The following is a 23326-nucleotide window of genomic DNA, read 5'->3' as shown; positions in this document are numbered from 1 at the left end:
GATGCCCTCGCCAGACTCATAAATAATCCTCTAGGGTTAAAAGTTTTAATGAGCCGGGCGTGGTGGCGCACACTTTTAATCCCAGCACTCGGGGAGGCAGAGGCAGGTGGATCGACCTGAGTTCAAGGCCAGCCTGGTCTACAAAGGGAGTCCAGGACAGCCAAGGCTACACAGAGAAACCTTGACCTTGTCTCAAAAAACCAAAAAACCAAAAAACCAAAAAATCAAACAAAAAAAATACCAAAAACAAACAAACAAAAAAACAGTTTTAAGGTAAAGACCTCAGAGGGGTTTTTTCCCAAGATCAAATTCTAGGATTTCTATTTGTCTTAACCTCTATCTATAAATTTTGTGAAGTCCTAAGAATATTTATGATAAGACACAAAAGTTCCTAATCTGGTCACTAATAAGTTATTAATTCTTTCCCTAAATTATATTTATATAAACAAAATCCAGATTAAAGTTAATGGAAGTAAATACTATCAACTTACTCTACACAATGCTGTCCAGTATCAATATAATAATAGCAAGTTAAAAATATAAACCACAAATATAACTTACAATTTTCTAGTAGTTACATTAAAATTACAAGAAGAAACAGGTAAATTCAATTTTAATCTTTGGTTGAACATAATATGTTCAAAATATGTACAAGCAGAAAACTTATGTTACCCCTACCTTTTATTTTTGGTGTGGGGTTTTTATAATCCAGTGTTTATGCTTACCAACTTGGATTAAACATATTTCAAGTGCCTTAGTGCCCCCATATAGTTAGTGGCTGCTCTACTGACAGTGTAGTCACCTGCGAACCACGGACAAAGCAGCACTGAAATTATGGGCCTGCTGGAAAGGCACTCTTTACCTTGACAAATGTTCTGAGCAATGTGTGTGGTTATAACACTGAGAAGTATTATTCTAGGAGTGTCTGAATTATTTCCCAGTAAATCTTTGTTTTGATATTTTTATAATTTCCTCATTTTTAGTTTGTTTAAGTTATTTTGATGAACCTGCATGCCTTCTCAATACTTCACTCTTTTTAAATTTTTAAAAAATAATTTATTTCTTTTATGTGCATTGGTGTTTCATCTGCATGTATGTGTGTGTGAGGGTGTTAGATCTTAGAGTTAAAGGCAGTTGTGAGCTGCCATGTGGGTGCTGGGAATTGAACCCGGGTCCCTCTGGAAAAAGCAGTCAGTGCTCTTAAGCACTGAGCCATCTCTCCAGCCCCACACTTTTTTACTTAATAACACATTTTTTCATGTTTATAAGAGCTGAACTTGTTTGTTTAGAAAATTAGAAAATATAAGTAAGAAATAAAAATCGTCTGTAATCTTATAAGCCAGAGATAACTATTTTTGTGTGTTTATCCTTTTTTTCTGCTTTCTAAAATATTCCTTTTAAAAATATTTATTTTTATTTTGTGCGTGTTTGTCTATATGAATGTATGTGCACTATATGTGTGCCCTTGGAGGCAGGAGAGGATATTGGCTCTGAACCAACTACTGGACCTGGAGTTACAGCTGGTTATAAGTCAGCATGTAAGTGCTGGGAACTGAGCCTGGGTCCTCTGGAAGAGACGCAAAGAAGCATTCTCAACTGCTCAGCCATATTTCCATCCCCTAAAATGTTAATTTCCTTTTTTAAATTTTTTTAAAATTTATTTTTAAATGTTAACTTCTTAATTACTTATTACATAATTATGCCTTTTTCACACAACAGAGATATGTGTATTTGAAATGCTGGGAACTGAACCCAGAACTGCATGCGTTCCAGACAAGCGTTCTGTGACTCAGCTCCCTAAACATGTTGCTGTAAGTAATTCAAACAGGCCCCATAAACTCAGGTTTCTCCAAAACAGTTCCACCCTCGAGGTGGCTGACACGAATTTCAAGTATATTTTTCCAAACTTGGTTCTTGGCATTTAAGTGCATTGCGTGGCCCACAGACACACATAAACATACATGCATATATTTGTATGACCTCCACAAAAACATTATTATGACATATTGTTTTATGACTTGCCCTTGCTCTTACAAATCTGCCATCACGTATTCCAAGATAATACTTTCTTAAAGGGTCAAGAAATTGATTATATAGAGAAAACTACACATTATGTATATACAGTAAATTTAATCTTAAGCATACAGTCCCATGAAGTGTTTGTTTGGTTTTTGGGTTTTCGAGACAAGGCTTCTCTGTGTATGTAGCCTTGCTGTCCTAGAACTCTCTCTGTAGACCAGGCTGGCCTTGAATCCACATGCCTTTGCCTGGTATTTAAAACCATGTGCCACCATCACTCAGCCAGTCCCATGAGCTTTGATGTCTGCAGTCACATATCCACTACAGTCAAGACAGAAGAGTCGGGCGCTGGAGAGCTGACCCAGCAGTTATGAGCACCGTCTGCTCTTCCAGAGAACTGAGTTTCCGTTCCCAGCACCCAAGTCGGGAATTCATATCCACCTCTGACTCCAGCTCCTGGGGATCTGACACCCTGTTCTGGTGTCTATGGACACCTGTACACACAGAGACACACACACATACATAAACATTAAGAAAGAAGACAGAACAATATCATCACCCAAAAGCCTCTCTTCTGTGAAATTGCAGTTAAGAGGCACTTACCTACCCCTCACAATCATCCTAGTGTTTGCTTTCTCTATAACAGCACACAAGTCGAATTACACACTTACCTTTAGGGCCCAGATACTTTCACTTAGCTTATTACACCTGTGATTCATCCATGTTAATTTGGTTGTTTGTATTGCTCAGTAGCAATCTAGTCTATGAATAAACCCTGTATAAGTTTGTATTGATCCAGTCACCAACTAAAGGTCAGTAGAGTTACTCTCAACTTTTGTTGATTATAAAATTGCTATTAATATTGACTTTCAGGTTTTAGGATAAAGATGTGGAAGAGAGATTTGCTTTTAGAAAGCATGTTTTTAAATGGTTACATTAATACAGCAGGATTTGAATATATGTATATATATATATATTCATTTTATTTAAGAGATTAAGTACACTGGGACGTTAGTAGACGCCATGGTTATATTGGTTTTAGTTTTAATGGAATCTGCTTTTAACTGAGTCACGCATGTAAGTTACCTCTAATTTCCCTATCATACACAATGAGGGCTTTTTCCTTTTTGTTGAACTGTTGTGTTATGAGACAGGGTCTCATGTAGCCCAGGCTGTCCTGCTAGTCTGACTTTCCTGTAGCTACCCCCGAAATGCTAGCATTACATGCATACCACCACACCCAGCTACAGTTTTGTTTTTACTTTAAATCAAATACCAGTGGCCATATACTATCTGCTAGTTGAAGTTCCCTCCTCCCAGATGGTTCTAATGTCAAGCTGACAAAAAACAAAACAAAAACAAAAAACAAAACAAAACAAAAAAACAAAAAACCAGCTCATTTGCTGATGCGGAAGAAATTCTTGTGGGCCAAAGACTCCTCTCACAAATCCAGCTCTTTAGGACTTTCTTTTCCATCCTCCTGAGTCCCCGCCTTGAGGGCAGGCCCTTCCTGAGTTACGCTATGTGACAGGAAACCCAGCCTCTGGCATTCTTGGTGTTCTTGGAGCGTTTTACTTATTATCATTTGAGAACTTATGCTTGGGTTTACTGCAGTGTTCCCCAAAGCCTGTGTATGGAAAGCTAGGTACCCATCTCAGACCACTCCAGAGAGGTTTAGGCTGAATAGGATGGCTTTAGGTCTTATTCTCCAAGAGGCTCGTGGGACACAGAATCCTTTTTTTTCTTTGCTTCTTAGGTGCCATGAGATGAGCAGATGGCTCAGCCATGTGCTCCCCACCACTGTGCACTTGTCTTACAGCAGGCCCAACGGTCATGGTGCCAAATGACCATGCACCGAAACCGTAAAACTATGAGCAAAAACGAACCCTTCCTCAGTCACCTCGGTTATCACAGTAAGAGAAAGCGCACACCAATAACAAAGCTAGGGCTTCTAGCAGCAAAATGTTATGAAATTTCCAGCGCATTCACGTGGGACTTCAGAAGAGCAGGCGGGAGAAGCATGGGGTGTGCTTTTCTGCTCATGTGTTTAGTGTTGTCAACCTGAGAAAAATCTAGAATCACCTGGGAGATGAGCCTCTCAGCATGACCGCTTGGGCTTAACTTGATTATGTCCTTCAAGGTAGGAAGACCTGCTCGCCGTGAGTAGCACCATTGCGTAGGCGGGGATTCATGGACTGTCTCCAGGTAGAGAGAAGCACCGAGTAGCAGCACGCATTCGGCGCTTTCTTCTTATGACTGCGGATGCAATGTGACTCACGGCTCCAAGCTCCCGCTTCCTTGATCCTGTACTGTGATGTACTCACTGTACCTTGAACTACGAGCTGAAATAAACCATTTCTCCCGTAAGTTGATTTTATCACAGAAACCAGAAGAGCAATGAAAACTATCTGGATATAGTGAGTACAAAAGTGAGTTCCTTCTTATCGCTGCCGCATTGGCTAGGCACAAGCAGAGAAGCAGGCTTCAAGTTGCCTGGGTGTGTGAAACCGACAGCAGTAAAGGCCTTGTAAGCGTAAAAGCCAAGAACTGTTTCGCAGATGGGTTTAATCACAGCAGGTTTGAGTGCGGTTTCACTCTCTCCATCACTAACTAGCTGTGGGGAAATGGTCTCATCTGTAAAGGAGGGCAGCATTTCCACCTCTGAAGGTCGCTGAAAGGAGGACTGCAATCCCACAGGCCAAGTCTGGCCAGCATGGTGCTTAGCACACAGTAGGCTGCTCTAAGGGAACGGAACGATCTCGAGGAAGGCTGAGGTTCAGCACGCTGTAGGAAGTTTAGTTGGCTCAGCGTATGCTTGATTCTCTTAGCACGTGAGAGTCCTGACTTCCGCCCACTGGGTGATAGCACACGCTGTAGGAAGTTTAGTTGGTTCGGCGTATGCTTGATTCTCTTAGCACGTGAGAGTCCTAACTTCCGCCCACAGCTTTGAGGGAAGAAGTCAGCTATGAGCTGCAGTCAGTCACAAACGCGCACATTCTCTGGCTGCCGCACAGGGGTGTGTGTGTGAGCAGACAGGATAACCTACGCACCACATTAGCATTTGCAGATTTACATGTTCTAATGTTATATATTTACAGCAAGAAATTGGTTTCTAATTCTAGAAGGGACCAGGCTGGTTTATTTCAATTAAATCATCCTATGGATTATTCTGGGGGCGGAGTGGGGGTGGGTGGGGGTGGGGTATGTGACCTCTTTATGGTAAAGGACACCGTACTACTTAGGATTTCTAATTCTGCACGTGGCCTGGTTTTCACCGACTACACTTTCTGAATCCTGCCCATCTTGCCCTAGCCATAAAGCACCTAGTCTACAGATCTCTAAGAAATCACCAACACGGTTTTGTACCTTTAACGTCTTGTTTACAGCAGTCTGAGAAGGAGGAATTTAATGTCAAATTGGAGTCGTGTAACAGGCTGGCATGCCAGGATTAGTAGAGTTCATCTTTCTGTTTCCATTCGCCATTCCCAGGGCTTCTAAAAAACGTTATATTACTCATAGGTTCCTGAAAATTACTATTCCAGCCACGTGGCTTTTATACCTGCTTGTTGGCAATTTAAGATACATGTTTATATTTCAATTTTTTTTGTTGTTTTAATTCAAGGTTTTTTTTTTCTCGTGGTCTTAGACATCTCTTAACTAAAATTTCTCTATGTCAGAAACTTATTTAAAGATGAAAATAGTCCGGAGCTAACTTTCATGTGTGTGGCATATGCATATGTGTGTCGGTGCCTGTATACAGTTATGCCTGCACACAAAGACTAGAGGTCAGGGTTAGGTGTCTTCCCTGAAGACTCTGCACCTTATTTTTCCAGACAGGGTCTCTCACTGAGCGTGGCAATTCAGACAGACTGGTGTGCCAGAGAGCTCCAGAGAGCTCCCCTCCCTCTGCTTTCCCCAAGTGTTAAGATTATGCTTCGCTTTTACATGAGTGCTGGGAGGCCTGAACACAGGCCTTCATATTTTATTTGAGTAGCAAGCAAGCAGTTTACCAGAAGAGCCATATCTCTAGCCCATAGAAGCTGAGTTTGAGAAAAATATGCATTTTAAAACTTAATTGCTGAGCCAGGTGTGGTGGTACACACCTGTAATTCCAGCACTCAGGAAGCAGAGGCAGGTGGAGCGTTGTGAGTTCAAGGCCAGCCTGGTCTACAAAGGGAGTACAGGACAGCCAAGGCTACACAGGGAAACCCCGTCTGCACGTTCCCCGCCCCCAAACCCCAACAACAACTTAATTCCTACTACTTTTGTTGAGAGAACTAAGGACCCATCATGGACGTCATCCTTAATGTTTGAGATTTTGAGTTCCTACCTCACCCTGAGAGAGAAACAATTTCAGGTATATGGTATACACACCGTATACTCACCCATCTGGACACTGTTCTCTGTGAGGTCCCGCCTTGCTCTTTTGCGGAGAAAGCTTAAAGCTTACCACGCAGAGATGACCCCTACTGCAGAAGCGTTTGCTTGCCAGTCTTAAGAGAAGGGAATGCGTGTTGTGATATTCCCGAGTATTTCAGTTCAAAGGAGGCATTTTCTCATCGTCCTGGAGAGATTTCTTTTAACTAGGATGGATTAGGTGAACTACAGGGAGCTGGCTCAAAAAAAAGCTAACAGCCATCTTAAGAGCTGCTTTTAAAAGATTATTTTTACTTTTAATTATGCATATGTGTCTATGTGGGAGTACATGCGTGTAAGTGCAATTGACCTGGAAGGTCAGAACAGAGTGTTGGACCCCCTGGAGCCGAAGCTGCAGGTGGCTGCAAGTCCCTACACCGTGTGGATGACGGGAGCGGAACCTGGGTCCTCTGTAAGAGCAATACCCAGTTCACCAGTTCATCACTTAGAGAAGCAGGCAGGGGAAGGGGAGGAGAGGAGCGGACAGCAGCCAGTGAAACATGAAGTCGTGTGGGTAGGAAGGTGGGGGTGGATCTGGGAGGTGCTGGGGAAAGGAGAGGAATATGAAAAAATTATTAAAGAATTATAAAAACACAATTTCAGAGAGGGGGTGTGGGTAGCTGGAGAGATGGCTCGGCTGTAAAGAGCAAGCGGAGGACCCACATTTTTTTAGTGTCTCACAACTGCCTGGAAGTCCAGCTCCTGGGACATCGATGCCTCTGGACTCCAGGGCACCTGCACACAAGTGTACATACCCACACACAGATAGATGTGCACATCAGTGAAAATAAAATAAATCTTAAAAACAGAAAAGAAGCACACTTATGGTTCAAATAATAGGCTAACTACTGACAGGCTTATGAAATATAACCTGCTATAGGTTGGCAAATAATGGATATTTAAAATATTCTGACTTATACAAATTCTTCCAGGTGTGCAACAAAGCAACAAGCATTTTTCTACTTCTCAAACATCTACTACATGAATAATTATAGCATCTGTACTTACATATTATTAAAGATCAAACATAATGGGGAATTTCGTTATACTGTCTGCTTTACTCCGACATATTCGGAATTCTCATAATAAAAAGGGTTAGAAACCTTTTAGACATTACTTTCAGAAATCTCCAAAAGAGCAGCAGTGGAAAAGCTAGGTGGCAGATCAAGGGCTCCTAGAAAACTATATGAATTATTTCAGGTGTTTCAACACTTTAATAGCTCATTTGCTGTCACCTGTGGATGTGACAAAATTCAGGCTTTTCCTAATATTAAAAATGGAGGAATGGCTCAGAGGTTAAGGGTGCTGCCTGCTCTTCCAGAAGTTCTGAGTTGAATTCCCAGCAACCATGTGGTGGCTCACAACCATCTATAATGTGATCTGATGCCCTATTCTGCAGATAAAGTGCTCATATACAATAAATAAATCTTTAAAAAAAAGTTTCAAGCTGGATGCTGCTATAACCCCAGCACATAGGATGTGCAGAAAGAAAGAGAATCAAGATTGTCTTTTATTACATTGAAAGTGTGAGGTCAGCCTGGGCTGTGTGATAGCCTAACGAAACAACAACCTCCCAAAGAAACAACAGCGCACCTTTCAAATGTATAGGTATGACATTAAAAAAAAAAAAATCATGCCAGGCGTGGTGGCGCACGCCTTTAATCCCAGCACTCGGGAGGCAGAGGCGGGCGGATCGCTGTGAGTTCGAGGCCAGCCTGGTCTACAAAGTGAGTCCAGGACAGCCAAGGCTAACACAGAGAGACCCTGTCTCGAAAAAAAAAAATCACCCAATACCTGGGAGGCTGACGCAGGAGGATTAAAGAAAGCTTAAGGCCAGTCTTAGTTAGAGTGAGAACTTGTTTCAAAGAAAACAAAACAATATAAAATAGAATTGAATTGAGGTAGATTTCCTTACTAAACCAGTACAAATGATGGATCATTATATCTCTAAGTATGTTAAAATTTCATTTTCTTTTACTCTTAACTGTACTTTCTGATTAAACTACAAACTAGCTGTTTTAAAAAGCATACACACAAATATATGTTCTCATCAAATTTTCAAATAAAATCTTTCATTACTGAGCCCCTTTAAACATTTCTGCTGTATTTTAAGACATTCAAAAGTCCACTGTAATTAATGTAAACACTTAATCTTTTGAAACAGCATCTTTTTAGCATGTCTATTTCTCTAAAACACCTATAAAATGTAGCTTTAAAAAATCTAAATAGTTTTATTGAATTTAGATGTTAAGGCTTTCTTTTTAGAAACCTGCAGTCAATTTATAAGTTTTCTATAGCATACGTCATATCTTTTACAAACAAGATATGTTAAAACCCTAAGACATTTCAGGGTGGTGGTGCACACCTTTAATGCCAGCACTTCGGAGGCAGAGGCAGGCTGTGTCTGGGAATTGGAGACCAGCCTGGTCTACAGAAAATTCCAGGACAGCCAGAACTACACATAGAAATCCTGTCATGAAAACAGAAACAAACAACACCCTTCAGATCCTATGCTACGATATAAAAGGAAACAGTAATTATGATAGAAAAAAATGAAATATGATATATCTTCTACAATGTACCTATGAGCTATAATGAACAATCATTACAGCAAATGTCCTCAGAGAACAAAGAACAGCAAGCAGCAAGGTGGAGGAAGGCTGGAAGGTGTTTTCTGTTACCTTCTGCTGTGTGGTCTCTCACTGCACCAGGCTTTAAACAGAAAAGGCCTCCTCAAGGGCAAGTCCGGCTCCAAATGCCCCTTATCCTCCTGAGTACGGAACACTGTGTTTGCAGTTTATGATTACACCAGGCAAGGCTGTGAGCACATGCGGTTTACTCAGTGGTCCTTCCTGTTACAGATAAAGAGTGCACGTAAGTCGCTGTGCATGAAAGTGGCAATTCTGTAGAAAATGCCAACAGAATATCATCTTATTCTACAATATTAGAAGCAACGCCTTTTTTTTTCTTTTCTTTTCTTTCCACATAACAACATCAATTAATGTTTCTGTTTCTTTTTGGAGAAAATCTCTGAGTAGTTAGTTTTAAGTTTTCTTTATAAAAGCAAACTGTCCCCATAAAACATTTACTTTTCGAAAATCATAATGTGCAAGTAACTTGAGAAACTATGTTATAATAAAAGGAAAGCAAAAATGAACAGAACAGCACAGCTTCTAAGCGAGGGCTGGGCAGGGTACACAGCTCATGAGAACAAGCTACTCTCAGTCCCCAAGCACAACCCCCAGGAGGAATCTGTCTTCTTTAACTTGCTGGGTGGTAGAGCCCAAAGGAATTACTCAAACTGAAAATCCCAAAACATGCTCATCTAGAGGGAAATGAGACAGATATGATTTGAGTGTAATTATTTCTTGGTAATAACACTAAAGAAAACAACCTTAAATGATAAAGGTTGTATGAGCCTCAACTTCAACAGGTAGAGAGTTGTGATGTATTTATCAAATATACCATCTGCTAGCTGCATATTCATTGTACACAATGAATATATACATGATAGTTTTTTCTTTAAAATAATATTCTCTAAGGCACTCATATTTATGAATTATTAAAACCTTAAATGGTATTTAAAGTAATAAAAATTATAGACATTTTAGGACTTACTTTGTGCTAGCTATATTCTAACTGTTTTAGATAGATTATTTCACTTACTCTTCAATAAGCCAGTAAGGGTTATTAAACAAGCAGTGTTATTCCTCTTTTACAAATAAAAAGCTAAGACACCACAGGGACATTTGTGTAAACAAGAGATCACAAAACCAGGATTCCCTGGGAGGTGGTGGCACATACCTTTAATCCCAGCAGAGGCAGGTGAATCATTATGAGTTCGAGGCCAGCCTGGTCTACAAAGAGAGTCCAGGACAGCCAAGGCTACACAGAGAAACCCTGTCTCGAAAAAGAAAAAGAAAAAGAAAGAAAGAAAGAAAGAAAAAACAAAACAAAACAAAACAAAACCCAGAATTCAAAATCAGATACCTGTTCCCAGAGCTCTTGTTTTTAATTTGGCTCTAGTTAATGTAAACTTGAATTTCCGCCTGTTATTAGCAAGGCTATTCAGTCAGTTCAAGGCTGGAGAGTCTCTTTCTACGTGAAGCTCCGCCCCTCTGATCCACTGTGACTACCAGACTCTCAGTCCTTCCTGAGTCAGCTTTTGGCTTCATCTGCTTTCCGTGATAGCCTACGTTCTAGTTTGTTCAATGCCTGGATATGCTACCTACAGCCACTGAAGGGGGGGGGGGGGAAGAAAGGCGTTATTCCTGTAACAGCAATCATTACTCCTTTCCTCAGCAAAACTTTAAAGCCACCGAGTTAAGCGAGCCGCCACAGCTGCTCAGCAAACACTTCGCTGATACTTCGAACCCTCCACAGCAGCTGTTCCAAACTGTTTCCAGACATAATCCCCCAATGTGCCTATCTGTCCTTTTGGAAATCACTTTAGAATGGGTTTATTTAAAACCCATCCAAAACAGAGTTGGCAGATGACATGCAGGGTGTCCGGTTAAACTTTACATTTCAAACGAGGAACACTTCAGTAGGTTATATCTCAAATATTACATTATAGAGGTACTTAAATGATATTTAAGATGATTTATAAACGATAAATTGAGAAACTACCAAATATTTCATGAGACACAGTAATACTAGGAAACATACTCACTATAGATCTAGCACAGTCATGTATATACATAGGAAACTAAGGCAGGGGGATGATGAATTTGATGCTAGCTTGGGCAACTGAGTTTTTTTATTTTTTTATTTTTTAGGTTTTTTGAGACAGGGTTTCTCTGTGTAACAGCCTTGGCTGTCCTAGACTTGCTCTGTAGACCAGGCTGGCCCGTTCTGCCTCCCAAGTGCTGAGATTAAAGGTGTGCGCCACCACACACGGCCGGCAACTGAGATCTTAAGTCAAAATCAAAACCGGAAAGAAAAAAAAAACAGTTAAAAAGCATACAGTGTTTATCTGAAACTCAATTTTAACCAGATATCTAGTAACTCAGTTTATTACTAAGTCAAATCCAATCAGATTCCTTCTTTCCAATCCCAGAAGTGCCATTCTTCTCTTCAAAGGTTAACTCTCTACCGTGTCAGCCAGTTTCCCATCTTTCTACTGACATGACTGCAGCAATTACCTTATAAAGAGATGAGGTTTCTTTTTGCGCATCGTTCTGGAAGTTCCAGTGGACGGCCAGTGCTTTGTGCCTCTGGTAAGAATGGTGTGACACGGCTGGAGCACGTGACACGGCCAGTGAGATCATGCACTAAGAGACAAGGAGAAGCTCTGCATCACCCAGTGATTGAAGCAGCTTCCGCTTAGTTTTCCAAGGGTTTCTACTACCTCCCAATAAGGACAGTCTGGGTAGCAGACACTTCTTCACATGGACTTCTGAGGATGCTAACCCTTAACACTTATGGTACTCATCTTTCTCCTTACTTTCCTCTCCTCCTTGTTCTAAGCATCTGTCTTTAACCCTTGCCTTTTGTCAGGTCACTTTGCCACTCCTCTACAGAGGGACATTCTACCTTCCAGAGTCTGGATCAAACACTTCTATTTGTCTTCTTAATTCCTACTCCCAAGAGAAGAGCGTGCAAGCCACCCTGTCCCCGGGAGAAGAATGCTAAGGAAGTGGGAAAGCGTACTGTAGAGCAAAGCTCCCAGCAGGCTTGCGGCCATGCCAGCCAGCTCTGTTGCCACCAGCCAGGCTGCAGCCATGTGAACCATAATAGTGATTGCTGTCTTAGGCTCTGCTTTAGAATGTTTGTTACACAGCGGAAACACATACTCTCTATTTTTAAAAAGTCTATCAAAACCTTATTCTGGCATTATTTCAGCTTACCTTCTTATGCTCCCAGGCACTAAAGGAAAGTATTATTTCTTGCTTTCATTACCTTGCCACTTATTTCTGTTATCTGTACCAACTCTGCGTCTCCCTTCCCGCCCCCATCTCTCTCTCCTTGGATACGTCTTACGATGATGTACCTCGGGCTGGCCTCTGTCTTGCAGCAACCTCCCTTTCCTGCCCGGAGCTGAGATCACAGAAACGCACAACCATAGCAACAACCAATTCTCCTTCAACTGCCACCCAAACCGGTGGACAATGAGTCCTATAGATCTGGGGCTTTCCTCGTCCACCTAAATGTACATATTTCACACAGGTCAAGAGGTTTTGCTCTATCCAGAGACCAATTGTAGAAGGCAAGAAGCAGCCCTCCAAGTTCTTGCCTCTGGTAATTTTCATTTCACTCAGTGTTTGAAAGCAGTAAGTGGTAGCAGCAGGCAGCAGCGGCAGCAGCAGCGGCGGCAGCAGCGGCGGCAGCAGCGGCGGCAGCAGCAGCAGCAGCAAGTGGCAACCCCCTAATGTTACAAGTCGCGCAGGTCACAAGTACTGAGACCTTCAGCTCTTGGCAGCAGCCAGTGTTTGTTACAGTCTGAGGCCCTTGGCCTTGAAGACTCGAGCGTTCCCTCGAACTCTCCTAGCAATCTGGCGCACAGGTTTTCTTCTCTGGCATCTTACAGACTCTTACCCCCTTTTTAGTCTTGGATCTCTGCCCTCTCTCACCACATCACTTCATCACCCCCCTCCTTTTCCTTGTAGCTGCAAGGACAGTCCAGCGGCAGCTTCTTTAGCTGTCAAGCGGCGAGCTGCCTGGCTGCTTCCAAGGCGTGGCCCGCTCACCGCTCAGCTGGTCCTGCAGCTGAGGTTCCACTGCCTGTGCCATCAGCACCGCTCTTCTCTGCCGCTGCTTTCCTCACTTTACCAGCTCAGCAAGCACCACTAACACAAGATCGTTCTACAGAAAGAACAACTGCTGGAGAGAAGAAGCCTTTAATTGGCAACACAGTAGCGTCTTGGGCTACTCACTAAGTGAGCCTGCGTTGTCTGCTTACAGAGACCCAGAAAGTGACGCCTGGGCCACTTAGTTTTGCCTCTTAGTATCAATCCTGGTCATTAAGGTGTGTGTTTTGAACTAACCATACAGCCTTGCCTCTTAGCACGAGTCACAATAATCCTTAAGCCATCAGCAGAAATGTTCTTGCTCTAGCCAGGAAAATGGTTTGCAGGATCACACAGAGTTCTTCAACAACTTGTGATAGCAAAAAGCTCAGTACAATCTGTTTTAAACAGCTCTGGCTGAGGCTGCAGGATCAGTAGCCAGGGCCGATCAGCTGCCATCTTCCTGTAGTTTCTCGAGGTGTCTATTGGGTGTTCCAGAGAGCTGCTGCTGATATGTAAGTAGCCCACGTGGTTATGTGACTGAGCGTCCTTTTGCTGAAGGCAGTCAGAGTAGAAAGGGAGAGACCACCAGCTGCTGTAGGGAGCTACTTTGCCCCATCCCCAATGTCACTGTGTATTTATAGGGAAGTGGGCAGGACACGAGTGCTTCAAATTACAAATGATAAGAACTTATCACCACTAATAGTGATCTTACTAGATTTAAGTGCTTTTATGGTGTTCGACATCTGCCAGTGACCCAAGGAAAGGTGGGTTCCAATACCACTGTTAAAAATTTCCCTCCTAAACTGGACAGTAGTGGTGCACGCCTTTAATCCCAGTACTTGGGAGGCAGAGGCAGGTGGATCTCTGAGTTCGAGGCCAGCCTGGTCTACAAAGTGAGTTCTAGGACAGCCAGGGCTACATAGAAAAGCCCTGTTCCTAAAAACCAACCAACCAAAAACTCTCCTCCTTTTAAAGCAGAATCATTCATTCTCTCTCTCTCTCTCTCTCTCTCTCTCTCTCTCTCTCTCTCTCTCTCTCCCCCTCCCTCCCTCCCTCCCTGCTTTTCTTTACATGCAAGTTGTGATACTTTCACTTGGTCAATCCAAAAAAAAAAAAAAAACCAAAAAACAAAACAAACAACAACAACAAAAAACAAAACAAAAAGGAAAGGAAAAAGTAGTAGCATTATGAAAGAAGACTCTAATTCCCTAGTAACCAGGCAGAGGACAAAAGTGGAGTACCAAGGTTTTGTGTTGGCTCTCATCCAGGAGCCTTGAGGACACTGTCATCTGTCAGTAGACAGAAAACGCCTTCATGACGTGGGCAGAGTCTTCACTGTTTCCCCAGCACCACCAGGTACAGTGTCTTGTATGTATCTGATACTTGACCAAATAAAGTTCTTATTTTAAGTCCTCCCTATTTTTCATTACTAGCCTATTTTCTCTGCCTCCTGCCTCACCATTAAATCCTTCCTGTATATAACTATTAAAAGAAGTCAACTGCAATTTCTTGATCAAACTCATCAGACCCCTACACAAGCTACCAACTCTAAACTTGACTCACTGTTTAAAATATTCCATAATCTAGTTTTAACAAAAATTTTCTATATTTTTTTTGTCAGTACTTTGAATTAATAACTTACATTTTTAACTCTTGTTAAAAATTCTACTTCTACAATAATTCTCCTTTTCTTTTTCTTTCTAAACAGGGTCTTACATAGCGCTGGCTAGCCTCAAACTTGGTATGCAGTCAAAGATGACTTTGAACTCTGGCCTTCCTGCTATCACCTTCCAAGTACTGGGCTAACAGGTGAGCAACACTACACTCAGTTTATATGCTGTTAGGGAATTGGGCCTCAGGCATTCTAAGCAAGCAGCCTACCAGCTTAGCTATTTTCCCATCCCCTATTTTATAATGTATCACTTTCCCTACAATCAAATTGCTTTTTTTTTTCTTCCTGAGACAGAGTTTCTTTGTGTGTAGCCTTGGCTACTCTGAAACTTGCTCTGTAGACCAGGCTGGCTTTGAACCCACAGAGATCTGCCTGCCTCTGCCTCCCAGTGCTGGGATCAAAGGCGTGCGCCACCACCGCCCAGCTATTTTATTTTTTTCATTTTTTAACCAATGAAGTTGAAAGTATTCCAGCAAGTTATATATAAAGAGAAGCAAGTTAATATTCAAAAAAGATAAAAGAGTAATACTATGTTAGACAGCCACATAAGAAAATGACATGTATCTTAGAGATGACTGAAGATGATGTGGTGAGTGAGTTAGAGGTTGTATCAGAAGCAGTGGTGGTAGTGTCTCCTCTACCTTACTGTCAGTGTTTAGTTAAGATGCCAGCCAGCAGTGTTCTCTCTCTCTCTCTCTCTCTCTCTCTCTCTCTCTCTCTCTCTGTGTCTCTGTCTGTCTCTGTCTCTATCACTGCAAATTGTTTATTAAAACACAAAGCAATGGACAGTGGAAAACATGCTGAAGTTTTTACTCTTTGGTGGGAGTAGGGTGGGGCATGGAAGGGGTAGAGCCCAGTAGAGACAGCCCAGAAGGAATAACAGCTCTGTCCACCCCTCCTGCTGCTTCCCTGGCCGGCCAGGTTCAAAGCCCCTCGAATACACCTCGCCACGCTGCTGTAAATGATGGTGTGGCCAGTCTGTCTGGCCTCAAAGGGAACAATGGGAACGAATAGGAGCCATGGGGGCTAAGGACCTGATGCCTTCTCTCCAATACGTTGTTCTACACAAAGTACCAGCTTCAATACTGAGGGAAAGGGTTGGTTTTCTCACAAGCCAGGCTGGACCAAAAGTGGTCAAAGAGGCTGCCTTGAGCTTAGCATGGACAGCTATACTACCCCAGGGGAACTTTGTAAAAATGTAATGTTCCTTGACTCCAAAGAAGGAACTAATCCAGGGCCAAATTTCTTTTTATTCCCCAACTCCATCTTTTTATATGTGAGAGTTGCCACTAATTCCTTTTAAAGCATATACATAATGGGTTTCAAATATAATCTTTTAATACATGCAGATAATATATTCTGATCATCAACACCCTACCCCATTACCCTCTCTTGTATTGCTCTCACTATAGCTGAAGGCGTTCTTCCTCCCAACTAGACCCATTGATTCTTTCATGTCTGTTTGTATGGAGTGTTTTAGTTTCTTTCCTATTACGGTGCCAAGACGCTACGATTAAGGCAACTTATAAAAGAAGACATTTAAGTGGGCTTATAGTTTCAGGGGATTAGAGTCCTAAAGGTAGAGTAAAGGCATGGGGGCAAGAACAGTTAAGATGCAGATATAAGTGAGTATATACCATTTGACTCTTTCTGCTTCTGGGTTAACTCACTCATTGTGATCATTTCTAGCTCAATCCATTTGTCCACAAATTTTGGGAATTCCTTGTTTTTAATAGCTGAGTAGTATTCCATAGTGTATATGTACCACAGTTTCTTTATCCATTCTTCTACTGAGGGACACTTAGGCTGTTTCCATGTTCTGGCTATTATGAATAAAGCTGCTATGAACATGGTTGACCATGTCCCCTGGAGGGGGAGACCTGGTGGCACTCAGAGGAAGGATAGCAGGTTACGAAGAAGAGACTTGATACCCTATGAGCATATACAGGGGGAGGAAATCCCCTTAAGGAACTGTCATAGGGGAGGGGAATAAGGGGAAAATGGGAGGGAGGGAAGAATGGGAGGATACAAGGGATGGGATAACCACTGAGATGTAACAAGAATAAATTAAAAAAAAAAAAAAGAACAGTTAAGAGTTCACCTCTTCATGCCTGAGGAGGAGGCAGAGAGAGACCACACTGGAAGCGGCAGACTCTACACTTTTAGGACTATATACCAAAACAACACCCCTCTCCCCAAGTTTCTTTTGATCATGGTCTTTTATTACAGCAACAGAAAAGTAACTGACACTCTGGATTCAGAGCAAAATTTTTAAACGATAATGTCAGTACTCTATAAAAAAAAAAATCCCCTAATTTTCTTCCTCTTCTTGAACTTAGTTTTTAGTCTTCCTTTTCAACACAGATTTTAGTCATTTAATCTATCAATCAGTAAAGTTCTACAAGAACCTAACAGCTATTAATTTTTTTCCAGCAACTATTTTGGAAAATTCTAAAATAGTGTCAATGAGTATAATAAAAACAAAACAAAACAAAACAAAAAACCAACCAAACAAAAACAAACAAAATACAACCAACCAAACAAACAAAACAAAAAACAAACAAGCAAACAGAAACCTTAAAGTTATGAAGGGGGGAAAAAAAGACCAGCTTAATTATAAGCAATACAATACATATTTATTGTGGAAAGCTCTAAACCTCTAAGACAGCACAACCTGCTTAGCCGGTAAAACATTTGCTGGACTCTCAATGCAGGATGAACTGAGCAGCTCTCTGCCACACACAGTGTTTCCTGCATTAACTGGCAGGAAGTACTACCATAAAGCCTAATGCCCACATGAAAAACACAACAAAATTTACTTTAAATTCTATTGTAAAAATGTACAATAGTTCCCAGCATGAATTACATAGTAAATGTCATTAATTTTAAAGGCCCAATAAAGTGCCTTTTAAAAGCATTTAATGGGGCTGTGAAGATGGCTCAGTTGGCTAAGTGACTAATGCATAAGACTGCAGACCTGAGTTTTGCATCCTTAGTACCCACATAAAAAAAACAAAACAAAACAAAAGCCAAGCATGGCTGACAGCCTTTGTCACCCCAGCCCTGGTTGGGGCATGCTGACCAGCCAGACTAGACAAAACAGCAAGTTCTAGGTTTCAGTGAGAGACCCTGTCCAGTTGAGAGCGAGGAAGACATTCACACACACACACACACACACACACACACACACACACACACACACACACACACACTTCTTATTCTTTCTGGTCTTGAAAGAGATGCACATTTTACTATTAGTTTCTCTCAATGTATCAGGCAAGCACCTAAGAGAGGAAGATTATGCAAAGAGGGGGTAAGTGATTTGCACGTTGAATGACTCATCTGTGAACATTTACTCCGTGTCTCACTAGTCTCATCTAAAATCTTAAGATACTCCATTTGCTTCTTGACTGAGAGGTTCTACTAGACCTGCCCATGGCCATGTTTTGACTTCGTAGACGTGAAAAGGGAGGGCTCAGGTAACTGTGCCTTTACCATACCTTGTAAACAATTCTGATGCATGTTACTGATTAAGAACCAGCAATCTAAATAACTTCTTCCATCCTTCGCAATCCTAAATGTTACTCTTTACATCTTACCACTGACATTCCAATAGTCCCTAGCTTTCAAATTTTCTCTCCTGTTATAAATGAATAATGCTATTTTTAGGAAATAGAGCTGCGTCTAATTGTAACTAAGAGCTTGCATTGCTGAGTGTTTACCAGCCTAAGGTTAACTCGTTTAGTATACATAATTGGGCTGTCACAACACTGCAGGGTGAGTCCTGCCACTTTTGCATTATACGGATGAGACAAGTAAAGCACAGGAAATAACTCAGGCAGTTACAGAGCAGGAAGGAGGAGCTGGGCTGCAAGCCTCAGCTCTCAGCTACTCCGCTGCTTTATCATTTAACATCTTATTAAAACTCCAGTGGGGATGGGGTGGACGCACATGCCTTTAATCCCAGCACTTGGGAGGTGGGGGCGGGCGGGAGTCTATGAGCTGGAGGTTAGCCTGGTCTGTACAACAAACTCCAGGACTTCCAGGACTACATAGAGAGACCCTACCTCAACCCTCTCACCCCACCCCACCCAAAAAAACACACCACAGACCAACAATTCAAAACACCTCCTGTGGTATTTTGAATGAGAACGGCCCTAGAGGCTCATCTATTTGAAAGTCTGGTTCCCACTTGGTAGAACTGTTTGGGAAAGATTAGGCGTGGCTTTGTTGGAGATGGACTTTAGTGTTTCAAAGTTATTTCTTGCCTGTCTCTCTCTCTCTCTGTCTGTCTGTCTCAGTCTCTCCCTCTCCCCTACCTCACCCGCCCCCCTCCCTTAGATGCCCAAAGAAATTACTGTGTGAAACTAAAGCCTGGATTGTATTGGAGCTTCCCAGTGTTGCCAGAGCTGTGGTATATTTGCCAAGAAATGCTGCAGACAAGGAGTGGAACCAGCTGAAGAGAGAGAGAGGTGTGTTGCCATTAGCAAACCTGGAAGGATGGAGCAACCTAAGCCCTTCCACATCCAACAGAGAGCTACAGGATTGGAAGTCCGCCCTGATACGTTTTGTCTTGTTTTCAACCATTAATTAGTTATGCTCCCTTTTAAGAGCATAATGTATATAGTATGTGCCATTTTGTATAGGAAGAATGTCATTTGCTTTTTAATTTCATAGGGAGTTAAAAGATTACCTTAAGTCTCAGAAGAGACTTTGGATTTTGTAACAGTGTAGGGACTGTAAGACTACTGGGACTTTTTGTATGATGTGTCTACAAGCCTAGGGGGCCCAGGGAGTGGAATGTGGTTATTTGAGTAAGAGTAACCCCCCCCCCCACACACACACAATGGCTCATACATTCAAATATTTGGTCCCCAGTTGGTTGAACTATTTGAAAAGGATTAAGAGTTGTGGCTTTGTTGGAGGAAGTGTTCCTGGGGGTGGACACTGAGGTTTTAAGCGAAGCCATTCCCAGTTAGTGTGCTCCCTACCCCTGACACACAGGCACTTATGGTTAGGATTAAACTCTTAGCTGCTGTTCCCATGTCATGTGTGACAGCCTGCTGCCGTGCTCCCTGCCACGATGGGCATGGACTCACTCTCTGAAAATGTAAGCCTCTATTAAATGCTTTTTATAAGTTGCCTTGGTTATGGTGTCTCTTCACAGTGGTAGAAAAGTAACGAAAGCCAGGTGTGGTGGTGCACACTTTTAATGCCAGGATGTGGGAGGCAGAGGTAGGCGGATCACTGTGAGTTCAAGGCCAGCCTGGTCTACAGCGTGAATCCAGGACAGCCAAGGCTACATAGAGAAAGCTTGTTTTGAAAAACAAAAGAAAGAAAGGAAGAAAGAAAGAAAGGAAGGAAGGAAGGAAGGAAGAAGAGAAAAGCAACTAAGACACCTCCCCTTTGCTTTATCTCACACTGTTATCTGTTCTTCATTTGTCAAAGCATTGAGCATCTCCTGTGCCTACGATGTGTTGCTACCTCTTACTTAGCTTAGTCTTTTGCTACCACTCCTTTCTCTGCATTATATTCCTGCCCAGGCCTCACCCCTACTCTTCTATTTATCCTTTGGAAGTGGTATCCTCTGGAAACGGAGGGATCTCATAAGTCTTAGGTTCACGTTTTTCCGACCTCCATATTTCATGTATCAACGAATGCCAAATAGAAGAGTAGACTTGAGTCTCTGCAGGTTTTTGACTTCTTGCCGCTGCTGGCTATCGCTGGTAATGCCTCTTCAGTTGTTCTTCCTAGCAACTCATTCTCATGTCCTCGGTCTGCCCTTTGGCTTTATGTTATGCTTACACAAATTTATCTCCTATCCATTTTGAAACTCAATAATCAAAATTTTTTTTCTACTCACTTCATTATCCTTTAGGTCTTCTCTGAGTTCCCTACTATTATTCAAGTTGATGTCCGTCTTCAAATCTTAAGCCCATTTAACCGCTTGGTTCCCGGCACTATGTTGAAATAGTAAACGGATTAGGAGCTGTGGTCTCGTCGGAAAGTGTGTCGTGCGGATGGGCTTTGAGGCTCAAAAAGTGCATGCCAACCTCAGTCTCTGCCTACAGATCAGTCTGTAGCATTTCCAGCTATTGCTCCAGCATCACGTCCACCTGCCTGGCACCACGCCCCCGCCGTGATGAGGGTGGATTAAAGCTCTGAAAACTGTAAGCAAGCCCCCAACTAAATGCTTCCTTTTACAAGAGTTGCCTTGGCCATGGTGCCTCTCCACAGCAATAGAACGATGACTAAGACAGTCATTTTTCCCAAAGCCACCTTTATTCTCTCCAGACTAGATCTGGAAATAATGTAATGGGACTTCACAGCATCCTGTCCTTTTATTTATTTATTGTTGTTGTTTTTCGAGACAGGGTTTCTCTGTGTAGCCTTGGATGTCCTGGACTCACTTATAGACCAGGCTGGCCTCGAATTCACAGGGATCCACCTGCCTCTGCCTCCCAAGTGCTGGGATTAAAGGCGTGCGCCACCACTGCCTGGCACCCTTTTCCTCTAAAGTAATCACTTCAGACCATCTGCTCAGACCAGCTGTTCTTGTCTGCTAGAACAGAGATCAATAAATGATGGGCCCTAGGTCTAATGAAGCCTACAACTTTTGTTTAGATAAAGTCTGACTAGACCTCAACCACACTCCTGTTTATCTATGAGTGACTTTTGGATGGTAGTAGAGACCATATGGCCTGAGAAACCGAAAATGATAACTATCTGTCCCTTAGTGGGAAGTCTGTTGACCTCTTCAGTAGACTTTAAGCTCCATGAAACTGAAATTATATTTATAATTTTCATTTTTGGTCTTCCCACCCGACAGAAGCATAGCACAAAAGCATCTTTTTGACTGCTTGTATTTAACTCTCAAGTTGTTGTTTTTAAAAAGATATTTGTATTTTTGCCTGCATGTATGTAAGTGCATCATGTGTATGCCTCTTACCCACAGGGGCCAAAGAAGGGTATCGGATACGCTGGAAGTAGAGTTTCAGATGGTTGTGAGCCAGCATGCGGGGGCTGGGAATTGAATGAACTGTGGCACTTGACAAGAACAAGTGCTCTTAACTAGAAATAACTCTCCAGCCCTTTACATCTCAAGCTTTAACCTATTAGAGTGACATTTAGGGGATCCTATGAACCATCCCCCATTTGTCACATAGAGAATAATCCCTTCAAGTCCAGATGCTGCAGTATCCTAGCCCAAGGGAAGAAGCAGGAACTATTCATGTGATATCCAAATAAATACATTATTATAATAATCAGAGATACGTGCCACTGAAAAATTAATTAGCACAACAAAAGCTCTAACAAAGAATCATAATCAGAGTTTGGAAAGGCTTCCCTAAGAAAATGATCTTTCAGATGGAATTTTAAGAGTTAGTTAACAGGTCAGGGGAGAAATGGGGAAGAGCAAGGCGGGGAGCAGGAATATTACATGTAATGCTCTGCTTGAGAAGGAATATGGCAAATGTCAGTAATTGTGTTCTTGTAAAATAATAAACTACAATGTAAATTCTCTAAAATGTTATCATTCTAGACAAAGGTTTTCAACCAAAAATTTCTCAGTGTACTATTTATAACACTAGAAGGTTTCAACGAGTTTGCTGTCCGACAACAGAAAATAGACTACTTTAGATCCGCATCACAGCTTATCCTGCAGTCATTAGATTAACTGTGGTGTTTGAATACAAACGGCCCCTACAGGTTCATATATTTGAACACTTAGTCACCAGGGAGTGGAGATGGTTGAGGATTAGAGGGATTAGCAGGTGTGACCTTGCTGGAAGAAGTGTGCCACTTCAGGTGTGCCCAGTGCCTGTCTGTCTGTCCCTGTGGACCAGGACACAGGTCTCAGCTACTTCTCCAGCAGCCTGCCTGCCACCCTACTCTCTGACACAACGATCACGGACTAACCCGTTAAAATGTTCAGTTCCAATGCTTTCTTTTATAACAGAGTTGCCTTGGTCACAGTATCTCTTTACAGCAATAGAACAGTGATAAAGACAATAATGTATAGGAAAAGTTTTAACTGGCATGGGGAACTTTTTCTTTTAATGTGCATTGGTGTTTTGCCTGCATGTGCGTCTGTGTAAGGGTGTCAGATCTTAGAGTTAAAGACAGTTATGAGCTGCCATGTGGGTGCTGGGAATTGAACCTGGGTCCTTTGGAAGAACAGGCAGTGCACTTAACCGCTGGGCCATCTCTTCAGTCCTTGGCATGGGGGAATTTTCAGTACATTGCAGAATTAAAAAACTAGGGCACTGTTTACACTATTAAAGATTCATAGGAAAAAATTCTAGAAATAATTGAACTAAACTGTTAACCAGACTGTCTCTATGAGGGATTGGACAGTCTACATGTTATAGCTTTCCTTAATGTCTGTGCTATACATTTAAAATATCAAAACTGAGAAAACATATGTAATTGAAAAACTAAAGAAATACAAGGGCCAATCCATATTCAGACATCTGAGAATAGTCTT

The 23326-nt window shown here is 42.0% G+C and overlaps 1 long non-coding RNA gene across 1 annotated transcript; it reads right to left on the bottom strand.

Annotated features, from left to right (window-relative positions):
* Positions 1-346: 346 nt before the first annotated feature.
* Positions 347-11704, bottom strand: LOC311595352. Its single transcript, XR_014778412.1, has 5 exons — positions 11580-11704; positions 9117-9287; positions 5386-5513; positions 4102-4361; positions 347-2513 (listed from the first exon to the last, which is right to left on the bottom strand). It is a non-coding gene; the product is annotated as an uncharacterized lncRNA (long non-coding RNA).
* Between the last annotated feature and the right edge of the window lie 11622 nt (positions 11705-23326).

Source organism: Acomys minous (assembly GCF_964271855.1).
Source record: "Acomys minous genome assembly, chromosome: 3".
Classification (NCBI taxonomy): Eukaryota; Metazoa; Chordata; class Mammalia; order Rodentia; family Muridae; genus Acomys; species Acomys minous.
The sequence above is the reverse complement of the archived record's forward strand: the minus strand, read 5'-3'. Positions and strand labels throughout refer to the sequence as shown.